The 23574-nt window shown below is 40.6% G+C and overlaps 1 protein-coding gene across 1 annotated transcript in view; it reads right to left on the reverse strand.

The window, feature by feature from the left end:
* The window catches only part of pdgfd (platelet derived growth factor d), a 365062-nt gene extending 342218 nt beyond the window's left edge, over window positions 1-22844 (reverse strand). Inside the window, exon 1 of the mRNA XM_069891208.1 lies at window positions 22671-22844. The gene's annotated coding sequence lies outside the window, so the exon portion shown is untranslated. The remainder of the gene's footprint in view (window positions 1-22670) is intronic.
* Window positions 22845-23574: the final 730 nt, after the last annotated feature.

Below are 23574 nucleotides of genomic sequence, written 5' to 3' on the forward strand. Positions count from 1 at the left end.
GTGGAAAATTAAAGTGGAATGAAGGAAGGGCAGGGAAATTGGACTAAATGAAGATCTCTTCAATATTTTGTTTTGAATAACATCGTTGAGAGTAAAATTATTAAAAATGTCAGCTGAAGAACTTACAATCATTGCCATTATTTTGAACTCAATGGAACTAGTTACGAGTTACCATTAGTATCTCACAAGTGGTTCACTCTCCTTGTAACTGCCAATCCAGATACACTCGCTGTACACTGCTGCTAACTTGAATCATGATCTCCTTCAATCCATTGTCCTTTCACAAAACCATTGTTAAAGTGTGCCCTTCAAATATTGTTCACCTTTTTACCATCTGATATCTGAATTTCCATTTTCCTGCCAAAACTTCAGATGGAAAAGCAGTGGAGCTTAAAATATGATGCTTGTCAGGAAAATTCTCTTTGCTGTCAATGAGATATTGTGAGGCCACTGAACTTTAGCTCTGCCATAATTTCTCATTTCAGAACCTGACTTTATTTATGCTTATGGAAATGTTAGCTTGTTAAGATCATAGTTGAATATGTATCTGGTCATTTTTTTTGTCACCTCTACAATATCATCTCAGTAGCTGTCTACATATTTTCCAATAAATTGATATTGAAATGACACACACGTGTGTGGAAACAATAGAGAGAGAAGCAGCATCTACACAGCAGTGAATTCAATAAAACTGACATTTCCAAATTAGTCAATTTGGCAAGTTGTTTCAGAGGTTTATGCTCTCCCATATATTTAGAGATTTGCTGCAAGCTTCTGCCTTGAAAGGTCAGCTCTTTGAAGGGAATCTCATTAATGATGATGTAGGACAGGCCAAAAGAGGTTTATGAGCAATTCTCATTATAATATGTATGAAAACCAGAAACAGTTCTACTGTTATGTCAACAGCAAAGAGTTACAAGCAGAGATTGAAAATAAGCTGCCTCAATCCCTTTGCTATTACCAATTAAAGAACTGTGGACCTGACAGTAAAACCAAGTCAAATTCAGGGAGGCTGAGACAACAAACAGAAAGGCAACAGCAAAGAATGGAAAAAAGGTATCGACTTTGATGGAAAGATAAAACTTTTGTATTTAGACACTAAGGAGAGAAACCTATGCTTTTTAAAGAGGTAATTAGTAAAAGTTATAAAATAAGGCCAAACATTTTAGGATATATAAAGAGAGAAGTGAAAGATTTGTTGAATTGATTACTGGGCATAAAATTTATGTAATTTACATCTTTCAGGCTCAAAGACCCAACAGGAAATAATGGACAAATGTAAATAACAAGAAAAATTTAAACTGTTGTTAAACAAAAGTTTTATAATGTTGTGAAAAGGAGCAGTAAAGCCTGAGGATTCAGTAAATAAGAAAAAGGAAGGTAGAACACAAGGGTAATCTAGAGAAACACACGATAAAAACCAGCAAATATAGTGAATTGGACTGGTAGCACGCCATAGAAGATGAACATGGGGCCAGACAGGCATATTACCATGGATAGGAATTAGATCGTCTTGAATGGTTTTATTTTCATGTGAACAAAAAACTGTAAAACGATTTGTTGTGCGCTATCCAGGCAAATCAACTCATACAACAGGCAGATGAATAATAACACAATATAACTAATAAATTAGTACAAAAATATAGTGCAGGGTATAACTTAATTTAAAAAAAAAAGACTGTCAGGGCATCTTTTGTCAGTGAGAAGATGCATTTTTGACCTGATGGAAGGGGGAAAGAAGAGAAAATGTCCAAGGTCCTTAAATATGTTAGTAGCTTTCTCAAGACAGGGGAAGGTCTCAATGATGTTGATGGAGGGGAGGTTGGTTTGCATGATGGCCTGAGCTGTGCTTCCAAATCTATGATTGGGCTGTTCACTAGCATAGGGTCAAACAGACACATATGGAATTGGGGGTAGCATCATGGCGTGGATTTTCAGACACATGTGGTTGGGATAGAATACTCCCGTTGATTTCCGGACCCATAGAGCTAGGGATAGTATGCTGGTTTCCAATGATTGCAGCTCATCCTGGCATGTGACCTGAATTTTATTTTGAATAGATGGCCATCCTTACACTTGCAGAAGGATGGCGGGGGCCACCTCCTGACAAACTCTCTTAACAGTAACCCATGTGGGTATTCAAGTCATCAGCCACACTCAGTTGACCTTCTAGCATTTAACTGACATGTCAGAATGTCCCTTCTATTTCATTAGGTTTAGAAACCCCCTTCTACTTCCCTGCAGCTTCTCTGCCTTCCAATGTGTATGTGGCTGGTGTTTGGTGCACAGCGGAGTGATCGAAAATGTATCTCACTAAATCTGATTCCATTGGGAACTAAACAACAGTGTTGTTCCTTGCATGTTTTTGCCTAATTTCACAATTTTTGGCAAAATTTAGGGAAGAGTGAAAGTGCTGTGTACAGTACACATTTAGCAAACGAAAGAAAAAAAAATCACTCCATTAAATGGAAAATGGAAACTTTCCACTGGAGCAAAGGTAACAGTGGAAATTTGAAATGGTTTTAAAGATACAGATGTATAGGAGAATGCGTGAAATAAAACCAGAAATAGATCATTCAACTCCTTGAACCTGGTGCCTCATTCAAGAAGATGAAGACTGGTCTGGTCTCTGACCTCAACTCCTCCACCTTCCTATATCCCTCATCTTCTCTATTGTACAAAGCCTTGCCTTAAAAATATATTAATGGGGCAGTAATCAGAATGGGGGGGGGGGGGGGGGGAAGAGAGAAAATCACCTCCTACTTCCCCCTTGTATCTGTTGTAAAGAATGAAACTATTTTCTGTAGCTATGTCCTCTATTTCAGAGGTCTTGCTCCAAAATATCTTCTAAGCAACTACTCCATCAAGCCTCCTCAAGGTCATATTTGTTGCAACACATTGACCTCAAACTCCAAAGGTAGACGCTCAATCATTCCTCAAAAAACACCCCTTCATTAATTACATTAATTAAAACATGGGAGAAGCCGATTCCAGCCACCCAGCCTTTGAAACCTGTGCCATCCAATTAATTTACCAATTCAGTACATTTTCATGCTAGGAATTAATTTGGGGAATTTTCTCCAGATTTCTCTGCCGATCTAAATCTGTTCATTGTTTATGTAAAGCCTTGATTTTAAAATCTTCATCCTTATAATCAAATCTCTCCATTCAGTAACCCTCCCTTTTTCTGCAATCTTCTTGCATCCCATAATGTTTGGTGATCAATCCCAGCCTCTTGTTGAACCCCAAATTTCACCGCTCCACCAGTGGAGCAGAGCCTTCATTCTGCTAGACCATAACCTGTAGAATTACCTCTAAACTTCACAACCTCTATCTCCCCTTAGGGCACTTGAAACAGCAAAAGGAGAATGTAATGGTGAGAAAAAGTTAAGCGGGTTACAAAGAAAGTGTTTTATTAATGCACAGTGGGGAGAAGTCACACCCCTAAACAACCGAGAAATGCTACAATCTGTGATACCCACAGGTAGCATAAAACAATACCCGCCAGCTCTCGGTAACCAGCAGCCACTGCATCACAATCGATGGCAAATATGTTTATAATAAGATACATTACAACAATTCTACAGGCATGCACCAACTAAAGCACCCTACCCTTTAACGGCGCACATCTTATAATAGCAATTGCCTCTTTAGCGTTCCCTGCACCTGCAGTGGAGCTAGGGCTTGTTACTTGGGGAAGAGGTAGCACTGCCCCACGTGTTGGACTTTATACAGCAGCCAGCTGGAAGGGCAGGCTCAAAAATGCCCAAAATCGTCAAGGTCATGGGGGGTGGGGGGGGGGCATTCAATGGAAAGGTGTGTGCTATTAAAGGAGCCAATTGCAAGGTAATGTGTTAGCCTGTGGGTGGGGTGAGCCTTGATTGGCAGATGAGGTGGCTTCTCTGTTCAGCTGACCCCTCCAGAAGCAAGCACATAGCTTATCCTTTGTTTGGAACCATGCATCTTGGCGCCTCACAGTTTGGCGGGCAGCAACCTCCTTTGAAGAAGACCGCAGAGCCCACCTCACTGACAAAAGGCAAAGGAGGAAAAACCCAACACCCAACCCCAACCAACCAATTTTCCCCTGCAGCCGCTGCAACCGTGTCTGCCTGTCCCGCATCGGACTTGTCAGCCACAAACTAGCCTGCAGCTGACGTGGACTTTTACCCCCTCCATAAATCTTCGTCCGCGAAGCCAAGCCAAAGAAAGAAAGAAAATGAGGAAGGGATATTATGATTCAGTAACGAGTCACTGAATCTGCATCAAAGGTTGTTGAGGAACATGGAAGAAAGTAACAGAAGAGTATGCCCACACCTTCCAAATCTCCATCAATATGGCAGTACCATAAGAGGATAAAAATGGCAATGTTCAATAGGAAATGAAAGGTCAAGCAACTTCTGGCCAGTCACCTGAACATTGGGAAGGGAAACCCTTTCATCAGTATTTAGCATATATATTTCCATGATTAAGACATGGATGCAGACCAAATTTTCCAGATTTGTAGATGACACAAGCCTACAAATGAGGTATAAAGTGAGAAAGTAGAATTCGACTCTAAATGGGTATTGGTAGGCAGGTTGGATGGACAGCTGAGAGGCAGACAGAATTTAAATTTCCTTAAGTGTGAAGCACTTTTGCCACAGGGTTGTTCTGCCCAGTTCAACTACTGCTCTGTGCAGGTTTTAAATGGCCTGTGAAAGGAGCTGACAGTGGTTTATTTTAAAATCCTGAGACCCAAGGCCTGGGCCCAAGATGGCGACACCTGTGTTCAGCAGCAGGCTTGAGGGCTGCTGGTGACTGCAATCAAATTAAGTGTTTCATCTTGTATTTGTATGTGTGAGTTCTTAGACAACACATGGATGAAGGGAATGTTCTTTAAAGTTGATGTAAACAGCACCGTGAGGCATGCCATGAGGGTGCAAATCTCCATTACAGATCTGCATACTGTTTGTGTCAGCCCTTGCTGGCAGCCAAGTTTAATCAACAGTAAGGCATTGCTCACTGTTTTGCACCACAATCTCTATCATTACATCACCATTTCTTAAAACAGAAGTAGTTTACTTTTAACTAACATGATTTCTTTGTATAACTCTGCAATTTTAACTTTAACATCAGAAATTTACATTTTCATTATTATCAACATTAACATTTTTAAAACTGGTTTACATTTACATACACTAAAACTTGAAGAGCGAATAAGATAGCACTGCTTCATTCTATAACAGGAGTTTTTAAATTTGCTCAGTTAGTCTCTTAGGAGGATTCACATGTCTTGACGATCTCCTAATTGATTGTCCTTGAATCTGAGTTGTTGCCTCAGACGATGTCTTCTCATCTGTGTATTCAGGTTGTTCAGCAGTATCAGTCTTTCCATCTATTGTAGCTGGTCCCATTTGAAGATCTTGACAATTTCTTTACAGAACAGCACCTTCATCCATCTGAATGGTGTATAATCTTGGTTGGACTTCACTAAGGACAGTTCCCCTCTGAGTCCATAAGTTTGTTTTGTCTTTTAGCCTTGGTCACCAGTACAGTGTTCTGGTAGGTTTTTTGTTCCTCTGTCAAAGTAATACTTTTGCTTTTCTTTCAGTTGTTCTTTAAACTTCTTCACTTTCTCCCCACGCCCCTTTTTGTTTTTAGGTTTGATCTTCGCCTTCATCCCACAAGGAGTTGTGCTGGTGACACACCACACTCGAGCGGCATTGTGTGGTATACTAGCATGGTCTGGTAGAAATCTGTTCCACTGCCTTTTCCCTTGTTCATCAGTTTTTTCACTGTCTGTACTGATTTTTCTACCAGACTGTGGAAAATGTGGACTTGACGTGGTGTGTACAAAGTCCCACTCTTTGGCAAACTGTCGGAACTTTGAATTCAAAACTGGGGTCCATTGTCTGTGAAGGCCTTGCTTGCCACACCATGTCTGGAGAATATGACTTTCTTACCTGTTATTACAGCATCTGCAGTGGTGGAGATCAGTTTATACACCTCTGGATACAGAGAGTAATAGTCCTTCCCTTGACATTCGAATAGGTCAGCGCCTACCTTCTGGTAAGGTCTGTATGGTGCTGGATTTGGCTTTAGTGGTTCTGCAGGATTGCTTGCTTGATATTTCTGGCATATTATACAGTTTGACACTTTATTTTTTTTGTATCATTGTTGATTCTAGGCCAGTGCTCTTTTCTTACACTTTTCAATTTCAAGATATCCTCCATGGATCCTTTTTAGCATCTCTTTTCTCAGACTCTTTGGGATAAGGATTTTGCTTCCTTTGTAGATGATGTCTTCAACCACTGATAGTTCCGCCCTGTAGTTTCAGTACTCTGAAACATCAGGTGAACAGTCCTGCTTCATATTTGGCCATCCATCCAAGATTTCTTTTTCTCAGTTGTCTCAGTGTTTTATCTTTCTTTGTCTCTGACTTTATGAGCTCCATTTTTGCATCTGATATGGGCAGTGCACTTGTGATAATCTCCATGTCTTCATCCATTTTGGTGTTTGTGGGGTCTCTCGTGTCAACAGTTCTAGACAACGTGCCTGCTGTGTACATTAGCTTTCCCGGTGTGTACACCACATGTAGTGCTGTAGCCTAATCATCATTCTTTCTATTCTAAGTGGACATTTCATTTAATGGTTTTTGGAACAATGCAATCAAGGGCTTATGGTCAGTCTCTACACTGACTGATTGTCCTGACACAAACTGATGAAATCTTTCACAGGCATATGTGATGCTGAGCAGCTGTTTTTCAATTTGAGCATATCACGTCTCCATATCTGTCATTGAGTATGATGCATATGCAATGGGTTGCCAGTCATCATACTTTTGCAGAAGAACTGCACAGAGCCCACTATGTAATGCATCTGATGATGTCTTGATGGGTCTTGCTGGGTCGTAAAACCTCAGAACTGAGCAGTGTCTTTAGTTCGCATGATGCTATGTGTTTTGAGTTAGTATGGAAGTTCAGGCAGGGGACAAAACATAACAGTAAGAGGGTTTGAAATGTGTCTTTTTCAAAACTAGGAGCATTAGGAATAAAGAGGATGAACTTAGAGCATGGATCAGTACATGGAACTACAATGTTGTGACTGTTACAGAGACTTGGTTGGAAGAAGGGCAGGATTGGCTGACGCAGGAACCATGGTTTAAGTGTTTTAAAAGGAATAGGATTGGATGTAAGAAAATGGGGTGGGTGTGGGGGGTAACATTACTGGTCAAGGATAGTAACACGGCTATAGAAAGGGAGAATGCTGCAGAGGGAGTATCCACTGAGTTAGTGTGGGTGGAAGTCAGAAATAGGAAGGGAGCTATTACTATGCTGGGAATAGTCTATAGACCCCGGGACACCAAGGAGCAGATAAGTAGGCAGATTTTGGAATGATGCAGGAAATACGGGGTTGTAGTTATGGGTGATTTGAACTTCCCTAATGTTGACTGGCACTTCCTGACTGCAAGAGGGATAGATGAGGCAGAACTTGTCAGATGTGCTCAAGAAGAATTCCCGACGCAGTATGTGGACCAGCTGAGGAAAGGAGAGACCATACTGAATCTCGTTCTGGGTAATGAACCTGGTCAGGTGGTGGACCTCTTGGAGGGGGAGCATTTGGTGAGAGGGACCACAACTCCCTGTGCTTTAGCATCGCTATGGAAAAGGATAAAAGAAGACAAAATGGGAAAGCGAAAGCACAGAACTAATGTGGAGGAAGTTTTACAGGCCTCGTGCTGGGTTCAGGATAAGTTTGTCATACTGGGACGAGGAAAAGATCATAGGAAAAGGGAACCGTGGCTGACCAAACAGGTGATGCAACTAGTCAAGAGGAAGAAGGAAGGATAGGTTAGATATATGAAGCAGGAAACAGGAAAGGCTCATGAAAAATATATGGTAGCCAGGAAGGAGCTTAAGAAAGGACTTAGCAGAGTTCAAAGGGGGCACAAGGCCTTGGCATGTCGGATTAAGGAGAACCCCAAGGTGTTTCATGTGTATGTGAAGAACAGAAGGATGAGGAGAATGAAGGTGGGGGCGCTAAAGAATAAGGGAGGCAACATGTGCCTGAAAGTAGAGAGAATGGGGAGGTCCTAGATGAATACTTTGCTTCAGTATTCACAAGAAAAAAAGGCCTTGATCAGGGTGAGGTTGAAATAGAACAGGCTAGTGTGCTGGACATTGTTGAGATTAAGGAAGAGGAAGTATAGGATCTTCTTAAATACATTAAGGTTGATAAGTCCCTGGTGCTGGATGTGATATACCCTAGGTTGCTGTGGAAAGTGAGGGAAGAGATAGCTGAGCCAGCAGCTATGATCTTTGAGTCCTTTTTAGTCACAGGAGAGGTGCCAGAAGATAGGAGAATGGCAAATGTAGTCCTCTTATTTAAAAAAAGGTATTAGGGAGAATCTTGGGAATTATAGATCGGTGAGTCTTTTGTCAGTGGTGTGCAAACTATTGGAGAGGATTCTCAAGGATAGGATCTATGAGCATTTGGAGATGTACAGTCTACTCAAGGATAGTCAGCATGGCTTTGTGAAGCAAAGGTCTTGCCTCATGAGCATAATTAAGTTATTTTGAGAAGGTAACAAAAGAAAATGACGATGATAAGGTGGTAGATGTGGTCTACATGGATTTTAGTAAAACATTTGATAAGATCTCCCATGAGAGACTCTTTCAGAAAATCAGGAGGCATGGGATCTGTGGAACTTTGTCTGGATAAAAAATTGGCTTGCAGATAGAAAGCAGAGAGTAGTAAGGGAAGGAAAGTATTCTACCTGGTGTCGGTTACTTGTGGAGTACTGCAAGGATGTGTTTTCGGACCTCAGCTCTTTGAGATTTTTATAAATGGCCTTGGATGAAGAGGCAGAAGTAAATTTGCTGATGATATGAAGCTTAGAGGAGTTGTGGATGGAAGAAGAAATTACAAGAAGGTTACAAGAAGATATAGACAGGATGCAGAGTTGGGCAAAAAAGTGGCAGATGGAGTCCAATCTGGATAAGTGTGAGGTGATATATTTTGGAGGACAAACCAGAAAGCTGATTACAGGGTTAATGGTTGGTTACTTAAGAGTGTGAATGAACAGAGAGAACTTAGAGTCCAAATCCATAAATGCCTCAAGGATGATGCACAGGTTAATAGGATAGTTAAGGCCTATGGGATGCTGGGCTTCATTAATATGGGGATTGAGTTCAAGAGTGGAGGGGTCATGCTACAAATCTCTGGTGAAACCACGCTTAGAGTATTGTGTTTACTTCTGGTCACCTCATTATAGGAAGGATATGGAAGCTATGGAGAAGGTTCAGAGGAGATTTGCCAGGATGTTACCTGGATTGGAAAATAAGCAAGGTTTCCAGAGCTGGGATTTTTTTCTTTGTAGCAAAGAAGGATAAGAGGAGACTTAATAGAGGTCTGCAAGATTATGAGAGGCAAAAATAGAGTGGACAGCCAGTGCCGGTTTCCAGGGCAGTAATAGCAAACACCAGAGGACATGTGCACAAAGCGAAGGGTTGGAAGTTTAGGGGAGACATCAGGGGTGTTTTATTTTATTTATTTTTTTTTAATAAACAGAGTTGCGGGTTTCTGAAATTCCTTGCCAGGGATGGTGGTGGAGGCTGAAACATTAGGGGAATTTAAGAGACTTTTAGACAGCACATGGATAGAAGAAAAATAGAGGGTTACTGGGTAGGGAGGGTTTTGTACTTTTTTTAAGGACTATATGGGTTGGCACAATATCAAGGGCCGAAGGGCCTGTACTATGCTGTATTGTTCTACCTTCCACAACACAACCTTCCTTCTGCATTAAATATTTTGCTGCCATGCAGTTGTTTTACTTTACCATATCTGCTCTTCCCAATGTAGCGTCCTCTACTTCAGGGAGACTGGATATAGTTTGAGAGATCACGTCATTGAGCACCCTCGTTCTCTCTGCCACAACAGCAAGGAACTCCAAGTGGCCAACTACTTTAATTCCACCTCCCACAATGACATGTCTGTCTAGGACCTTATGCAGTGCCAGATTGAGGTCACATGTAAATTGGAGGAACAGCACCTTATATTCTCTAACCAGATGGCATCACTATCAACTTCTCCAATTTCTGTTAGCTTCCATTCCTGCTTTCCCTCATCTCCCTGGCCCCATTACTCCTGGTCATTTCCTTTTCTTTCCCCTCCCCTACCTGCTTGTCACCTAAATATTCCTCCTTCCTCCAGCCCCCCACCCTTTTCCTTTCAGCCTCCTATCATATGTCAGCCTGTGCTTTTCCCCCTCCTCACCCTTTTCAGGTGCCTGGAAGATTCTTGTTATTCCTGATGAACAGTTTTTGGCAAAACACCTCAACTTCCAATTGCTTTGCATGGATGCTGCCTGACCTCCAGAATTCTTGCAGACACTTTATGTTGTTGCAGTGTCTCTTCTTTCTTTAATTAAATTTTGGGTTCTGTTAAATGTGGTTCAGGACAACTTGTAATCAAAGCAATAGTGACTTCAATGAGACGAGGCCAGTTACAGTTTTTTAAAATTGGAAAATAGGTATTTATGTTGCAAAGGGAAACACATTCACATTTAATAATTCATAATTCAATTGCAGGTACAAAACCTCTTATCCGAAATTCTGAAAACCGAACATTTTTTTCCATGGATGTCATCTGCACACCAAAGTTCATGTTTGGCACCAAACACTACTTGACACTAGGGACGCTAAACTCGTGCTTGAATATCCCATGTTGGTTCGTGTTGGTAATTAGTGGAACCCAAGGGAATCCTTACTTTTCAGTGGCAGCAGAAAAAAAAGTCCATTGTCTCCGATTCGCCGGCGGGGTGGTCAAAGCCCCCCCCCCACTTAGGCTAGCAGGGCAGTCAAAGCCCCCCCACTCCCCCATCCAGCACCACCACAACCCCCCACTCCCTCCCCCCCATCCAGAGACCCTTCCAGTTGGAGTGCGTCTTTGTTTTGCATTAATTTGAAATCAGCACAAATGCCTAAAGTAAAGTCATTACTATTATTCTATTATCTGAAAAATTCCAAAAAGTGTCTCGTCCCAGGGTTGTGGATTAAAGATTCTGTACCTGCATTACTATAGAGTTTGTTTATTCTTGTTTGGAAGTATGAAATGCAATAGCATAAGGAAAATTTAGACAAGTTATAATACATTTCAAATGCTCATGGAATAAAATCCATTTCACCCAGGTAACCTATGGGATTCAACAGAACTGAGGAAATTGCTTGGGAGAGTAGATGAGATTTTGCACAAAAAGAAACAATAAATTAAAATATAAAAAGCAATTTAATCTTTAGCCACTTTTTTTTTTTAAAAAATGCCCCATAAGCCAAAAAGACTCCAGGCATAATCTTCCTATAACTTCCTAGTTAAATGTAAGGCTTTACATACAAAAGTACTTATTGCTCTCAAATAATGGCAACATAAAATTTCAACTGCAATGGTTCATTTTCTAAAAAGTGAGAAACATCACCATATCTAAATTAGGAAGGGAAAAAAAGATGGAATAGAAAAGTCTGAACTGTTAATCTCAACTGGCATTTATAACTTTTTATATTAACTAATACTTGGCATAACTTCAATGAACCTTTACTGGCAAAGCCTTTGGCTGTTATTGCTTGAATGAAAAGCTGATGAGGGAGAGTGCTGATAAGTGCTGAATCAATTACAAAATCCATTTTAATCAGGAGCACCCTTGTGGACTCCAGTAGCCTCAATTACTTTTAGACTCCCTGCAAAATAAAAGACCTCTTGTCAACTTTTACAAAATGTTCCTTTTGCTACTAAAGCAAACCATTCAGAATCTCATTTCTAGTAATTATTACAAAAGCAATATTATTTTCTTTTTTTTTTAAATTAAAAGATAATCAAACAGAATGAGACAAGAGCTTGGTTCATTTTGTACTGGTGTTTGCCATACAGCTATTTAGCTGCTGCCCTATTAAATGCAAATAACCTTGTTAATCCTGTTTGGAATCATCCATGTGGCAGCTCAGGCACTTTCATTAAACTGAGCCAATTATTTCCATCCTTTATTCAAACCTATTAAACACTGATTAATTGTATTAATTGGTGCTACTGGTGCAGATACATTGAGCTGATCGTAATAAACAGGTCAACTCTCCATAGAACATTGCATCTCAGAAACAGGCCCTTTCAGTCCTTCTATTCCGTCCCAAGCCATTTTTCTGCCTAGTCTCACTGACCTACACCCAGTCCATAACCCTCCATACCTCTCCCATCCATGTACCTGTCCAAATTCTTCATAAATGTTAAAATTGAGCCCATATTGACCACTTCAGCTGGCAGCTCATTCCACACTCCCACCACTTTGTGTGAAGAAGTTCCCACTCATTTTTCCCCCTACACTTTTCCCCTTTTACCCTTAACCCATGTCCTCTGGTTTGTATGTCATCTACCCTCAGTGGAAAAAGCCTACCTATATTTACTGTCTATTTCCCTCATAATTTCAAATCTTCCCTAATTGTTTTACACTCCAGGGAAATAAAGTCCTAACCTGTTTATTTCTTTCCCTATAACTCAGCTCCTGAAGTACAGGCAACATCCTACTAAATATTCTCTGCACTCTTTCTAACTTATTGATATCTTTCCTCTAGTTAATTGACCAAAACTGCAGACAAAACGTCAAATTTGGCCTCACCAGTGTCTTATACAACTTTACCATAACAACCCAACTCATAAACTCAATACTTTGATTTATGCTCAATGCTCTCTTTACAACCCTATCTACTTGTGACACCACTTTCAGGGAATTATGTATCTGTATTCCCAGATCCTTCTTCTACTGCACTCCTCAGTGCCCTACTATTTAACATGCATGTTCTTTCTTCCAAAATGCAATGCTTCATTAGTATGCATTAAATGCTATCTGCCATTTTCACCCTATTTTCTTGATTGAACAGATCTCTCTGAAAGCTTTGAAAACCTTTGATGTCCACAGTGGCATCACTAGGGTTGGTGTCATCCAGGGCAGTAACCCCTGGTGTCACCATTCCCCCCCCCCCCCCAACTCCAATGTACGGAGCGTAGAAGAAACAGGTGTGTGTTCCTTGTATGTCTGGGGAGGTGGCAGTGCTGAGCAAGGAAAGGGTCTGACTGGAGCACAGAGGAAGGTTGAAAAAGTACATTAAAAAAGAGTTTTAGCCTTCTAGGTATATTGATACATGTAAGCTGGGCTTACGAAAAATATTTTTGTTGTTATAACTAAGTTCAGGGATACTTTTATTAAAAAAAATAGTAAATGTCTGCTGAAAGACCACAAATTCTTTTATAGACAGTCATTTTGGTGTGATCCCCTCTGATGGTGTCAGCCGGTGCAATCCGCACCCACCTAGTGACACCAGAGCCTGTCCACAACGCCTCCAATCTTAGTGTCATCTACAAACTTACTGATCCAATTTACCACACTTATCCCTGAGGCAAACCACAAGTCACAGGCCTCCAGTCTGAGAAGAAATCATCCACCACTCCCTGGCTTCTCCCGTCCAGCCATTTTTGAATCCAGTCCACAACTTCACCATGAATACTTAACATCTGAACCTTCCTGACCAACTTCCCATGTGGGACCTTGTCAAAAAACTTACTAAGTCCATGTAGACAACAGCCACAGCCTTTCCTTCATCAACTTTTCTGGTAACCTCCTTGAAAAACTAAGATTGGTTAAACACCTATCGCGCACAAAGCCATGTTAACTATCCCTTAGCAGTTTCTGGCTATACAAATAATTGTATATCTAATCTCTTAGAATACCTTCCAATGATTGACCTACTATTGATGTCAGGCTCACCGGGCAATAATTTCCAGGGTTACATTTGGAGCCTTTTTAAAAACACAACAATGTGAGCTACCTCCAAACTTCCGGCACATCACTATGGCTAAACGTTTTAAATATTTCCACTAGAGCCCCTGCAATTTCTATACTAGCCTCCCTCAAGGTCCAAGGGACCATCTTGTCAAGCCCTGGGAATTGGTTTAGGTTCTATGACCATATTGCTTGTTTTCCTTACTTCCCATGCCTCTGTGCCCGTTTCCTGAGTGAAAACTGATGAAATAAAATCCCATTTGAGATGCACCCCATCTCTTTTGGCTCCATGCATACCTGACCACTCTGATCTTCGAGGCGACCAATTTTGTCCTTTCCTATCCTTTTGCTCTTAATACACCTGTAGAAACCCTTAGGATTTTCCTTCACATTATCTGCCAAAGCAACCTCATGTCTTCTATTAGCCTTTCCGATTTCTTTCCTGAAGCTTATCTTGCATTTAAAAAAAAATACTGCTCAAGTACCTCATTTGCCTAAACATTTCATACCCCCAGGGGCATAGCAAGGCTCTAAAGTTAGGGGGAGCTAGCTTATATAAAAAAGGGGCCACAACACTTACCAGATGGTGAGTCAGTGGTTGAATGGTGGGCCACATTGATTTTTCGGCAGCATTGGAATCGGACTGGTGGGGGGGGGGGGGGGGGGGAGGGTGTGTGTGACCAGGGGGGGCGGGGTGGTGGCGGCAGTAGACTGGGGGACTGGGATATTAGAAACTTTGGCAAACATTTACAGTGGAAAGTGTGTTGACTTATAGCATCATAGCCTAGTGTGGGGGGGACACCAATACCTCTGAGAAAAAAGCCTTGTAAAAGGTAATGGACACAGCCCGGTACATCACATGCAAATATCTGCCCACCATTGAGAAAATCCATATGGAATGCTGATTTCTGAAAGCAACAGCAATCCTTCAGGATCGTTACCACCCAGGACATGCTCTGTTCTTGCTGCTTTCAGGAAAGAGGTATGGGTGCCATAACACTTGTACGACCAGGTGCAGGAACAGTCACCACCCTTCCACCATCAGACTCCCAAACAACAGACTCAATCAGGGATTAATTTAAGGACTCTGCACATTATTTATTACTGAATACTTTTTTTTAATGTACTGTATTCCCAGTCAGTTTGTTTACATTTCTCTTTTATATGCATTTTTTTTGTTGAGTACAATTTACATGACTGATAAGTTGAAATTCTGCCTGACCCACAGGAAAAAGATAATCAGGGTTGTAAATGATAGTCATGTATGAACTTTGGTAATACATCTGAACTTGAACTTTGTTGTAGCCCTTGAATCGTTCTGTCCTTTTTCTGTGAGGCTACTATTTCTCAGTACTTCCTCAGTACAGTATTAATTTCTCCCAGCTTCCTGAATTTTACCATCAAATTTTATCAACTTCTGCCCATATCCATTCACCAAAGTCACTGATCTTTCTACTGGTGATCATCTAGGTTTTAGTTTACTTGGAGAGTGATACAAGCAGAACTGGTGATTACTGGAGGAACTCCCAGAGCCCGGATATGCCCATAAAATGAACCTAAATGATGCTTATTATACTATCTACAAAAGTAATTTCCCATCCTTTTCCAATCTGGCATTCCCATCCCGAGGCTTTACAGAGCAGACTACTGAATAACACTTCTCCCTTTATTGTCCCCATCTCCAACAGAGATGAGGGGAAATTGCACTCTTAGTCAAGTGAAACTTCACTTGAATCGACTTCATCTGGTCTGAAATGTACATTCAACTGCTATTCTCTTGTGTTTCAATTCAATTTTAAAATATGATTATTTGTGGTACTTAATAACCATTCCTATATTAGTTATCTAAATTCATGAAATATTTGAACCATAGAACATTACAGCACAGAAAACAAGCCATTCGTCCCTTCTAGTCTGTGCCAAAATATCATTCCAACGGTCCCACTGACTTGCACCCATCCAATTTATTCTTAAAACTCAAGAGTGAGCCCACATTTACCACATGAGATGGCAGCTTTTTCCACACTTCCACCACTCTGAGTGGAAAAAGTTCTTCCTAATGTTCCCCCTAAACCTTTCCCCTTTCACCGTAAAGCCTTGTCCTCTTGTATTGTCTCTCCCAATCTAAGTAGAAAGAGCCTACTCATATTTACTCTGTCAATAGCCCTCATAATTTTGTAAACTTCTATCAAATCTCCCCCTCATTCTTCTACACTCCAAGGTCTAGTGTCCTCACCTGTTTAATTTTTCCCTGAAACTCAACTCCTGAAGACCCAGCAACATTCTAGTAAATCTTCTCGGCACTATTTCAATCTAACCGATATCCATCCTGTAGTTTGGCGACCAGAATGGCACACAATAGTCCAAATTTGGCCTCACCATTGCTTATACAACCCCACCATATCATTCCAACACCTGCACTCAATACCTTATTTATGAAGCCCAAGATGCCAAAAGTTTTCTTTACAACCTTGTCTACCAGTGATGCCACTTTCAGAGAATTAGGCATCTGTATTTCCAGATCCCTTTGTTCATCTACACTCCTCAGTGTCCTACCACTTACTGTGTATGTCCTACCTTGGTTTGTCCTTCTAAAGTGGAACACCTCACACTTTTGTGCATTAAATTCCATTTGCCATTTTCTGATCCATTTTTCCAGTTAGTCCAGATCCCTCTGCAAGCTTTGAAAGTTTTTCTCACTGTCCACAACGCCTCCAATCTTAGTGTCATCAGCAAACCTGCTGATCCAATTTACCACATTATCATCCAGATCACTGATATAGACAACAATCAAGAATGGTCTCAGCACCAATCCCTGAGGCACACCACTATTCACAAGCCTCCAATCTGAGAAGAAATCATCCAGTATCACTCTCTGCTTCTCCCATTCAGCCAATTTTGAATCCAGTTTACAACCTCTCCATGGATACCTAGTGTCTAAACCTTCTGAATCAACCTCCCATGCTGGACCTTTTTAGAGGCCATGTGGACAACATCCTCTTCCTTTCCTTCATCTACTTTATTGGTAACCTCCTCAAAAAACTAAGATTTGTTAAACATGACCTATCACACACCAAGCCATGTTGACTATCCTTAATGAGCCCCAAATCGTTGTATATCTGATCTCTCAGAAAACCCTCCAATAATTTACCCACTAATTACGACACACTCACTGGCCTGTTATTTACTGATTTACTTTGGGAGTCTATTTTTCAACAACAGAACAGCATGAGCTACTCTCTAATCCTTCGGCAACCACATCAGGTTGTTTGATTTGACAGGTTGTTTGTAAATCGGACATTTTCAACCCACGGACTGCCTATACTTGTAGAACCCTTCGGGTTTACCTTCACATTATCTGCCAAAGCAACCTCATGTCTTCTTTTTGCCTTCCTGCTTTCTTAAGTATTTTCAAGCATTTGTTTATACTCTTCTTGAAACTCATTGTTCCTTGTTGCCTATACCTGCTATATATCTCTTATCTTCTTATCCAGATCGCCAATATTCCTTGAAAACCAAGGTTCCCTATGCCTGTTAACTTTGCCTTAATCCTGGAAGGAACATGCAAACTCTGCACTCTCAAAATGTCTCCTTTGAAGACCTTACATTTACTGAACACATCCTTGCCAGAAAACAATTTATCCCAATTCACTCTTCCTTGACCCTTTCTCATTTCCATAAAATTGGCCCTTCTTCAATTTAGAATTTCAACTCGAGGACCAGACCTATCCTTCTCCATAATTAACTTGAAATTAATGACATTATGGTCACTGGACCAAAAATGTTCACTACATATACTTCTGTCACTTGACCTGTCTGGTTCCCTAATAGGAGATCAAGTATTGCATCCTCTCTCATTGGTACCTCTATATATGGATTTAGAAAACTTTCCTGAACACATTTGACAAACTCCAAGCCATCCTGAAGTCCCAATCAATATGTGGAAAGTTGAAATCTCCTACTCTCACAACTTTCTGTTTCTTATAATCAGTTTTCTATCTCACTACAGATTTGCTCCTCTATTTCTCTCTGACTATTGGGCAGTCTATAATAAAACCCTAGCAGTGTGGTCACATCTTCCTTTCCTCAGCTCCATCCATATGACTTCTGCAGATGAGACCTCTGGGCTGTCCTGTCTAAGGACAGCTATGATATTTTCCTTGACTAGCAATGCCATTTCTCCTCTATCACGTCTGAAACAATGGAACCCTAGAACATTGAACTGCCAGTCCTGCCTCTCCTGCAACAAAGTCTCACTAATAGCAATAATGCCACAATCCACATCCTTAGCTTGTCTGCTTTTCCAACAATACTCCTTACATTGAAATAAATACACTTGAGAACCTTTGATTTCTGTCTATACGCGCAGTCCTCATATGACCTTTATCCTCCTCCAGCTCACTATCTGCTCTAACACTTTGGCTTCTATCCCCTTGCCAATCTAGTTTTAACCCCTGGAGCAGCACTAGCACATCTACCTGGAAGGATGTTAGCCCCCTCCAGTTCAGGTGCTAACCACCTGTCAAATTAAGTTCCACCTACCCTGGAAAAGAGCCCACTTGTCCTGAAACATGAAGCCCTCCCTCCTGTGCCATCTCTTTAGCCACATATTTAGCTTCATTAACGTTCTATTTCCAGCCTCACTAGCATGTAGCACTCCTCAGAACACAACCCTGGAGGTCCTGTCCTTCAATATTGCTCCTAACTCCCTAAACACTTTTGCAGGACCTCCTCATCCTTCCTACACATGTCATTAGTCCCTACATGGACCACAACATCTGGCTGCTCACCCTCCCTCCTGAGCATACTGAGAACTCGATCAGAGATATGTCAGACCCTGGCACCAGGGTGGCAATATACTATCCGGGATTCTCAATCTGTCCCCCAACTATCAAATCCTCTATCACTGCTACTCTGTTTCCTTTCTTCCTTTCAGAGGTGAAGGTCCAGTCTCTGTGCTAGAGACGTGACCACTGCAACTTGTCCCTCATAGGTTATCCCCATCAACAGTATCCAAAATGGTATACTTACTTTTGATGGGAACGGCCACAGGGGTGCTCTGCTCCTTCTGTCTATTCCCCTTCCCACTCCTGACAGTCACCCAGTTACTTGCGACCTGACATTTGGGGGCACAGTCTCCCTTAAACTCCTCTTTATTTCCTCTCGAATGATCTGGACTTCATCCAACTCCAGTTCCCTAAATTGGTTTGCCAGGAGCTGCAGCTGGATGCACCTTTTGCAGGTGTATTCATCAGGGACAATTAAGCTGTCCCAGATTCCCAGATTCCACAATTTGAGCAATCTACTACCCTAGCTGACTCCATAACCTACTCCTAATGTATTAAAGGATTAACTTACCTCACCTGGCCTTACTTCACTGGAAGCAAGCTCATCCTCAGCCTCTGCTCTCCAAAGACTCTCAAGCCAAAGCCTCAAAACTCCAGTCCTAAACTGGGCTACTCACACACTGGCCTCTCCTCTTCAGCTTCCCTTCCTTTTATTTGTCCGTGCCAATTATCTCAAGTACTCACACTCACAAATCAACACTGTATTTAACCCTTCAGTTTCCCTTTGCACTCCTTTTAAAATGGTTCACTTACCTAGGCTGCTTTCCACCAATCACTGCTCTCCCAATTCTCTCACTCCTCCTCTGTCTGTGATGGCCCTGAGAATGCAATCTTCATATTTGCAGTTATAAATATTTAAAATATGATTTCATATTTAATTTCAACTTTTAAATATCTCTGGATTGCCATTGGCTCCAAGGTAATAATTAACTTCTCAGGATGAAAGGTTTGGCATGTGACATTGAAACAAATAATGAGATTACCTCTGAACTCTGAAGTAGCTGTTTATTTTTAAATACTTTTATCTATACAGCATGGTAACAGATTCTTCTTGCTCATGTGCCTGTGTCATCCAAGTACCCCAATTAACCTACAACCCCTGTACATTCTTCTTTTTAAATATTTTATTTAAAAATTGTGTCCGCACATGAAGTCAGTTACAAAATTGAAAAGATCCAAATAGAAAAAAATATAAATCGATTATACACTTCATGATGGTTAAATCCCTCAGTCCCCCAACTCCCTCCCAGCCTAGAAACCTTAAAAGAAGAAGAATAAAAGAAATAAAAGAGAAAAAGAAAAACAAGGAAAGCAGAAAGGTTTGCCAGGAAAGTGCCTCTCACCACACAGGTCTCCAATATACATTTTCTTTAGTTTTTCTTTAATTATTTGGAGAAGGTTGATGCAAGTCTCTCGGATTAGAAAAACATCCACAAATCTATACCTAAAATTTGTAAATATTGGCCCCAAATTTTCAAAAATATATCCTATTTATTTCTTAAATTATAAGTAATTCTCTCAAGGGGAACACAATCATGCAATTCTGCATTCCATTGTGCCATATCTAAATATCAATCAGATCTCCAAGTAACTGCTATACATTTTCTTGCCACTGCTAATGCTATTTTGACAAATTCTAATTGGTTTATTGATAATTTCAATTTTGGTCTTGTCCCCACGATATTCCCCAATAAAAATAATTCTGGATTTTGTGGAAACTTAATTCTTGTAACCTGTTCTAAAAAAGTTCCCAAATCTATCCAAAACGGTATTATTTTGGGACATGACCAAGTCGAATTGTTAAAAAAAAGCTTACTCTTCAGCACATCTGAAGCGTGAGATATAATTGATGTAAAAAATTGAATTGGACCAACCTGTACTTTACATTTATTGCATTCGTCATACTATCCCTGACCAGTTTTGTACATCAATTCTAATATTCAAATCTGTTTCCCATCTCTGTCTAGATTTATGAACCTCCTTTTTAAGAGTTCTCATTTGAAGAAGATACATGACAGAAGTAAATTCCTTTATAATTTGCTTTCAGATCAAAGTTTCCACATCACTACACTTTGGTAATAACATTGTTGGGCCTAGTTTATCTTGTAAATATGCTCTTAATTGAAAATAGCAGAAGAGTGTGTTATTTAATATTCCATACTTATTTTATAATTGATCAAATGACATCAAATATCCTCCTTAACAATCTTCAATATGTCTGATCATTCTATGAAATCAGATATCTAAGAACTGAGTACCCAATGTAAAATGAACAAGTCTATTTGAATCAAAGGCGGGACAATATTCATCTTAACACAATTAACTCTACCCATTAATGTTATTGGCAAAGCTATCCTCCTACAACCTTTTTAAGTAAAGGTAATTTAGTTTATATAAATTATTATCTATGCAAATCCATAAATATTTAATCCTACTTATCAGCCATTTAAATTGAGTATCTCTTTGACATTGAGAATAATCTCCTCCAATAAGAGGCATAATTTTGCTTTTACCCAATTTATGTTATAGCCTGAAAATTTTCCCATATTCTTCCAATTTTAAATGCAGCTTACATAATGAAGTTGCTGGTTCTGTCAAATATCTCAAACATTTTATCAGGGTGTGGCTTCTGATCTGATGACGGTTGTGCCATTCAAACTTTCCCATCCCCAAAACTTCAGGTATCCAATCTTGAAAAAAAATCAAATCAGGTCTTGACCTTCAATACCTTTCTTGAGACCAACATCTTACTGTTATTTCTTCTATGAACATTTTCTAACATATCCACCTTTTTCCAAAGTTTTTTTTCCTTTCCATAGTCCATGCAAGTGTTTCATTCTCCACTCTTCCCACTCTTTCCTGTACATCTTCCACATTTTTAACTCTTTCATCCATATTGTCCAAGGTAACTTTCATCTTATTCACAATGGCAAAGTATTTTTTAATCTGTTTATTGGTATTCTTTAATTTTCCTTTCAATTCACTCAACAAGTCTGCATTAGTAGGAAGTTTAACTCCTTCTTGTATTACTTCTTCACTCCCACTGTCCTCTCCAATTTCAGGCTGCAGAGGCCTGTATCTGCTGCCACTAGCAAGATTGCTAGCTACTCCAGCTGCCTCCGGGGGCTGTTTCAATCTGGGCATGCACAGTATATCTTCTTCAATGCCATCTCCCCGCTCAAGTGGTGGAGATGCGCCTGCAGACATCCCAACGGGGACATGACTTACTTTGGAGGCAGTTCACACTCCACCCCCAGGTTTCATTTGGACACGAGGCCTCTGATCACGATCTTCTTGCTCCAGTCGTTGGATCCCAGATGGTTCAGTAAGAGGTTTGTTTCTTTTCGGTGACAATATTTAAAATGTTTTTATGCAGTTCTAATGTTTTTTTATTCAAATTTTTTATTCAATACTTTACTTAAGGAGCACATTTTTAACTAATTTTCCAGGAGGGTTAGGCTCCTACGTCCTGACTCTACCTCATCACATGACATACCCAACCCACGTACATTCTGAAAGGTGGGAGGAAACCAGAGCACCCGGAGGATACTCACAAGGGAGAATGTATAAACTCCTTACAGGCAACATTGGATTCATACCTGGGTCGCAGCCACTAATAGTGTTGCACTAACAACATACTAAGGTCAATTCAGTTTAAAAAAAAAATTCTTCAAATCATGCTCAGTTTTAATTGAAAACCTATTTTTAATTTTTTTCTGTCATTATTTTATACTATCCTTTTCTTATACAAAGCTACAAACTGAGTATTGTTATGTCTATTTCTCTGCACTATGCCATCCAATTTCAATGTTACCAGAGTAGATGATATGGAAATCATTTGCCGATGAAATCGAGCCAGATATCATCTGTCATTTTCCTGGTTGGTACACTTCAAATGACATCAATATTTGCATAACACATGTTTTCACCTAAAGGGACATAAACTGGAACAGAAAACACTCTGACCACTCTCAAAAGAACTATTAACATATTGTGCCAGTTGCCTTTATTTTGCTACTTACTGGTATTGGAGACCTGATTGGGCTGTGACTGCAAACCACTCAAACACTTTCCGGAATGGACAAGGTGTATTTCAATGATCAGCGACTGTTCTTCTTGCAGTTAGCTGCTGAGAGAACGACTTTATGGCTGCCTCAGTTGTCACTGGAAGAACTCCATGTTGGTAGGTGCCATATTGAGCATGGCTTGGAAACCAGAGACCTACGAGATGGGGGCAAAGCATTACTCATCAAAAAAGAGAAATGCATGAACTGTAGAAACCCAATGACATAAATATAGCATTTTTTGATTTTTGGTAACCCCCTGATGTACCATCACTAATCACAAAAGACTGGAACGGCATTGAATGATCGAAGCAGAGTAGAATGGGGATCATGCAAAGGGCTATGGGTAGGATTGGTCTCAGGAGGTGTGTTCAGCCAGCAGCAGCCATTCATAGCATAACAGTGGTTTATCACACCCCCATTCCCACAACCCACACAGATCCAGTTCCACGGTTTATTCCCCCCAGTGGTCTCCTCCCCTACCTGTCTCTCCACTTCTCCCATTTTTTTAATGTATTCAATCATCTCTTGGCCCCTCCCCTGCCCCCATCCCCTTTTTTAAACTCTCACTGTCGTTCCTTCCCACTTTAGTCTTGTTAAATGGTTCTGACCTAAAGCATTGACCATTTCATTCCACGGATGCTGCCTGACCTGCTGAGTCCCACCAGCTTGTTAACAAAGAGCCCAGACAGGCTGCTCTGAGAATCTGTGTTGCTTTGTTGCTGTTCAGGGTGAGGTTTCCCAAGGCTGTCATCACTGAGAAATGTGACACATATAAATACAGAAAGAACTTTGTCTGCACTCTCACACCTGGATTGCTCCCTCCATGGTGGTCAAGACCATCTTGCTTCTCAACTTCCTC

Source organism: Narcine bancroftii, chromosome 7 (assembly GCF_036971445.1).
Source record: "Narcine bancroftii isolate sNarBan1 chromosome 7, sNarBan1.hap1, whole genome shotgun sequence".
Lineage (NCBI taxonomy): Eukaryota > Metazoa > Chordata > Chondrichthyes > Torpediniformes > Narcinidae > Narcine > Narcine bancroftii.